Raw genomic sequence first — 6,292 nt, forward strand, 5'->3', positions numbered from 1 at the left:
ATCCCCCTCATTGTTTTTATGTGTACGTGCACGTGCGAGGGTGTTCAGACACCCAAGGAGGGTGTCCGATCCCTTGTAGCTGGAGTTAGATGATTGTGAACCACATAAAGTGGGTGCTAGGAACAAACCCCAGGTCCTCGGCAAAGTTCTTAACTGTTGAACCATTGCTGGATTCCCCCACCTTGGGTTTTGTGGTCTTTAGACATATATGAAGTCACAGGCCAATCCTGAAGCAATTCTCTGGCTTCTCGGCCTCCTTCCATCTAAGAGCAGCCACAGGTAACCCAAGTTTGTCTCTGCTTACCTGATAAAAGGGCCGGGTGTGGCTAGTGTCACCCTACACTGCGATTTAGATACTGACACAATATATGGAAAGGATGCAGCTGTCTTGCAATACGGGGCCCTTGAACATGAGGACAGCAGCCAATATTAAGGATGGTGGTGGAAAAGCACCAAGAGACTGGATCCTGTTCAGTGGAAACAAGTGATATGTCTGCCAGAGACTTGTAAGAGACCACCCAGTGCAGCCATGTTCACAACAGCCAAAATTTGAAGTTGACCTAGATGCCCACTAATGAATGCCCAGATGAATAGTTGAACAGTTTATGTTATAGTCATATGATGAACTATTATAATATAGAGCGACTAAAAGAGAAGTCTATCACTATATACATACAAAAGACAAAAACATCAATACATTCTACAGGTATAATGCTGAATTTAAAAAGCTCAATGTGGGGCTGGGAAGACAGCTCTGCAGGTGAAGATGCTTGCCGCCAAGCCTGATGACCCGAGTTTGATCCCCGAAGCCCACACAGTGGAAGGGGAGAGCTGAGTCTCAAAGGTTGTCCTCTGATCTCTACCTGTGTGCACATGCATGTACACACCATAAATAAATGAATGTAAAAACAGACTTTAAGCTAGACATGCTGGGCATAGTAGCACATACCCCTGGCCCTAGGTATGTGGGAAACTGGGAAAAATAGATCACATGAGTTCAAGAGTTTGGGATCAGCCTGAACAACACAACTTCCCATCCTTTCAAAAAACAGAAAGTGGAGGAGGGAATGTGGTGGTATTGTGTTCCCCAAAATATTGTGCACCCTAATAAAATTATCTGGGGTCAGAGAACAGAACAGCCACTAGATACAGAGGCTAGAAAATGGTGGCACTCACGCCTTTAATCCTAGCATTCCAGAAGCAGAAATCCGTCTGGATCTCTGTGAGTTCAAGGCCACATTGGAAAGAGCCAGTCAGGGTGACTCACGTCTTTAATCCCAGAAAGTGATGACAGGAAGCAGAAAGGTATATAAGGCGTGAGGACCAGGAACTAGGCTGGTTAAGCTTTCAGGCTTTCGAGAAGCAGTTTAGTTGAGAGCCATTCAGATAAGGACACAGAGGCTTCCAGTCTGAGGAAACAGGATCAGCTGAGGAATTGGCAAGGTGAGGTAGCTGTGGCTTGTTCTGCTTCTCTGATCTTCCAGCATTCACCCCAATACCTGGCCCAAGTTTGCTTTTATTAATAAGAACTTTTTTTTTAAAGTAATAAGAACTTTTAAGTTCATGCAAAAAGGGAAAGCCGCCGGGCGGTGGTGGCGCACGCCTTTAATCCCAGCACTCGGGAGGCAGAAGCAGGAAGATCTTTGTGAGTTCGAGGCCAGCCTGGTCTACAGAGCGAGATCCAGGAAAGGTGCAAAGCTACACAGAGAAACCCTGTCTCGAAAAACAAAAAAACAAAAACAAAAAATCAAAAACAAAAAGGGAAAGCCCTTTTTCTCTGTGGGCGTGGCCACTGGTAGGCTACCCATGTCATACTGGAAGTCCTCACATGCTTGTGCATACTGGCAGCACTACTAACTGGACCAAGACCTAAAGAGAGACGGCCCAAGAGCAAGGATACTGCCCTTGCCGAGGATTCTAGTGCAGTTCCCAGCACGATGTCCTGTGTTTACAACTGTCTATAACTCCAGCTCTAGGAGATCTTATGCCTCTGGCTTCCACAGGCAGCGATACCTCTCTTTCTCGGGATCTAGTGTTTGTCCCGCTGGCTTCCAGTCTTGGTTTGTCCAGGCTTTTCTTGCTGTGCCTCCATTCTTCCCTTTGGAGTGCAAGGTTTCCCTCCATGCCATTGGGTGTTGGAAATATATAATCTATACTTTGACTTTACACACCAATCAAAGATCCCCCTCTTCCCTCCTCCCACCTCCTCAGCCTCCCCCTCCCAACCCACCCCTAATCCCTCCCAGAAGAAGGCAAGGCCTCCCATGGGGAAGCACAGCCAGTAGAGGCAAGTCCAAGCCCTTCCCCCTGCCTCAAGGCTGCACGAGGTGTTCCATCTTAGGTAGTGGGCTCCACAAAGTCCACTCATACACCGAGGATGGATTCTTTTCTTGGGTTTTTCGAGACCGGGTTTCTCTGTGTGGCTTTGCGCCTTTCCTGGATCTCGCTCTGTAGACCACGCTGGCCTCGAACTCACAGAGATCCGCCTGCCTCTGCCTCCCAAGTGCTGGGATTAAAGGTGTGCGCCACCACCGCCCGGCCACAGGGGATGGATTCTGATCTTACTGCCCGGGGTCCCCCAAGCAGATCAAGCTACACAACTCTCTCCCCATGCAGAGGGCCTAGTCCAGTCCCATGCAGGCTCCACAGCCGTTGATCCAACTTTCATGAGTTCTCACTAGTTTGGTTTGGTCGTTTCTGCAGGTTTCCCCGTCATGATCTTGTCCAGACTGAGTTACTGTCCCCTTCTAGAAAGGGAGGACTATCTCTCGGCTGGATGTAGGTAGACCTGTGTTGTTCCTGTGGTATAGAGAAGGGTTTAGGGTTGCCTGGCCCTTTTTCCTTGGTACGTGACTTGTTTTATTTAATCTAATACTTCATTGTTTTTTTTATCCTTGGAGTTTAAGAATTTTACTGTGGGGCTGGAGAGATGGCTCATCCAATGAGGGGACTTGCTGCTGTTGTAGAGACCTGGGTTTGATTCCCAGCACCTATGGTCTTCTTGCTTCTATGGGCACCTGCATACACATGGTGTACACACTGACCAGCAGGCACATATACATAAATAAAAATGAATTTTAAAACTTTTCTTTATGGTTTTTTGAGACAGGGTTTCTGTGTGTAGTTTTGGTGCCTGTCCTGGGTGTCGCTCTGTAGACCAGGCTGGCCTCAAACTCAGAGATCTGCCTGGCTCTGCCTCCCAAGTGCTGGGATTAAAGGTGTGTGCCACCACTGCCCGGCACAATTTTACAACATTTTAAAGAATTTTACTTTCCTTTCCCCTCTGTAATTTGACTAGTTGGTTGCCTCTGTTTTGACGGTCCTTTTTTTCTCCCCTGGAATTCCTGTGGTTTGCCTGGGCTTGACCTTGAGATCTCTGATACCTAATGGCTTTGAGCAACGTGCATGTTTCCCTGGAGTATTTTGGGTATTTTCTCTGCTAGACCACATTCCTTCACCCTGCCACCCTTCTTTCCTCAGCGTCTTTGACCTGCCATGTCTTCTGTTGGGTCCCCTGGCCCGCTCCCTGTGCAGCAAGATGCCTCTGGGTTAGTCAGCTCAGGCCTCACCTGCTCAGAGGCACCTTCCCCCTGCCTTGGGATTAAGGTTTGTTCTTTTATGGTCTATTGAATCCATCCCTTGTCTTCCATCCCCCATCACCTCACAGGGCAGAAGTCCCATCATTCAAGAACATTCTTGCTAAATCAATTCTTACCACATTCCCAGGATCTAATCCATGTCAGCCCATCATAGGAAGCACTTAGCAGAAGGAGTGAGAGTGAATTTGTTATGCTCGGGCCATCTTGTCCAGCTTTCCACTCGGCATGTGGGAGCCCTGAAATGGAAGCTTGGTTGGGAGGCAGTAGAACAGTGGCCTGTAAGAACCTGAACGCCTGGTGCCTGTTGGGCTTCTACCCAGCAGTCACAGGCGCTGACACCACTGTCTGGTATCAGGGGCAAAAACTGGGTGAGGCTTTCTAGCAATCTAGCTATGTTGGGGTGGAGGCTCCTGAGCCCAACCCTGGGGCTAGTCTTTGCTGTGCTAGGGACAGCATTGACAGCTGGCAGCAGTATAGACTGAAAGAATTGGCCAAAGACAGAAGGAGGCAGAAGATCAACTTCGTTGTAGCTGCTCATGCTTGGAATCCTAGCAGTCAGAAGGCTAAGGCCAGAGGATTGACTCCAGTTTGAGGCCAGCCTGGGCTATGTAGTGAGTTGCCTGAGCTACAAAGTTAAGACCCTGACTCAAAACGCAAACAAAGAAGAAGAACTTCCCCTACAAAAAACAAAACAACCACAACTGCGGGGTATTTACCCACCACCCCCACAGCTCCCCAGAATTTTCTTGAGTGAGAGCAGCAGGAAATATTAGATAGAAGGATTTAGATTGTGGAGATAAACAGAGAGAAAATATAGGATAGCCTCGAGAGGGCCTGGAACCTATTCCAAAGGGCCCCGACTGTCTCTGCCCCAGGGTATGTTAGGCAAGCACTCTACCAACTGCTCAGCATGGGCCATGTTTTAATATCACAGTGCCTGGTTGTTTAGGTCTTATCATGTAAGACAACTGTGAAGGGCTCGTGTCTGTGGAGTTCGGCAGATATCGTACTATTTTGCTAAGGAATATGTTATATCTTGTGGATTGTCTCTTCTCAGGAATGGCTGTCTATGCAAGGTGGGTGTGGGGCTCTAGGAGTCATACTTCTGAGTGTCTGAGTCTATTCATTAAAGAGTGGAATTCCCTGGGCTGGAGAGATGGCTCTGCAGTTAAGAGCACTAGCTAGTCTTCCAGAGGACCCAGGTTCAATTCCCAGCACCCACAGGGCAGCTCACACCTGTCTGTAACTCCAGTTCTAGGGTACCTGACACCCTCATATAGAAATACATGCAGGCAAAACACCAATGCACGTAAATTTAAAAAATTAAAGATAAAGAGTGGGATTTCCTACAGTGTGTGGGGCTGTCCAAAGAGAGACTGCAGCCAGGCCTCTCAGGACTAACTAATCAATTCTGGTCCTGCTCAGAGAAGAAGAGGCCTTGCTCTGAGGCCAGCCTAGTCTGAGGCAAAGCAGTCTTGAGACTGGAATAGCACAGCACACCCATCAGTCCCAGGATGGCATCTACATTCTCCCCTTGCTCCAACTTCTCACTGTCATTTTCTTTTTCCTCTATAGTACTTACCACTGAACACTATGTGGCTTCTTTAAGGTAAATCAATTTGCAGATATTTCTGGAACTTAGTATTTCAAGTGCTCAAGATAAATCTCTGAACAAAACAAAGACACAGCCAACCCCCACAGTACTGTGTAAGGATAATAAGTATCTACTTTAAAGATTATGTGAGGGCTGTAGATATAGACCAGTGACAGAGTGCCTACCTAGTATGTATGAAGCCATGGATCTAATATCTAGTATTGAAGAAACACAAAAAACCAGGGAGCATACACCTGTAACGCCAGCACTTGGGAGTTGGAGGTAGGAGAAGATCAGCAAGGGATGTATGAGACCTTGTATAAAAAACAAAAGTGAAAAATATTCAGTAAGATGATAAATGCTATGGGAAAAAAAGCAGGACAGAGGATAAAGGCCATCCCCAGTGCTGGGGGCCAAGAGAGAAGCTCCAGTCTAAAATGAGAGAGTGTGAGAATGCTGGAGTAGAGCCCACGGAAACCTGTGCTTTCACAGCGGAGAACAGCTGGAGGTCAGCCACGGAGCCAGAGGGTGCACAGGGCAGGGTGTCTGAAGAGCGCTTTGAGGCTGAGCTGGAGGCCAGCAAATGAAACGCAGTGAGGTGGGTGTGGGAATCCTGGGAGTCTACCTGGCTCTGGACCATCTTTGGGGAGTGGCTACAAATCCACAGGCTGATGTGTGGAGAGTGGACTGAAGGACAACAAGGGACTGGGAGGGGACTGTGACTGACCTGGAGAGACATGTAGGGGTTTGGATGTTCAAGCTGTGGTCATGTCAAACAGTGACCTCATTCTTGAGATAGACAACTTCCTGGCACAATGGATGAGGGTAAGACAATAACAACCAAAACAGGGAAGGGCCACAAAGCCAGACTCAGGTTGTCTGTCAACAGCTGGATGTTGAATCAGGAAGAGTCTCACCTGGGTAAACACTTTTGGGGTTGATAAACATGAAGTTGGCATTTAAAGCCATGAGCCTGAAAACTAGGTCTGTTGCTTTGTACCTATAAATCCCAGCACGTGGAGGTTGTGGCAGCAAGATTGCTGTAATTATGAGGCCAGCTACAGAGCGGGACCCCTACTCAAATCAAACCGTATTTTAA

This window comes from Peromyscus californicus, unplaced genomic scaffold, assembly GCF_007827085.1.
Source record: "Peromyscus californicus insignis strain IS unplaced genomic scaffold, ASM782708v3 Scaffold_11__1_contigs__length_118956290, whole genome shotgun sequence".
Classification (NCBI taxonomy): Eukaryota; Metazoa; Chordata; class Mammalia; order Rodentia; family Cricetidae; genus Peromyscus; species Peromyscus californicus.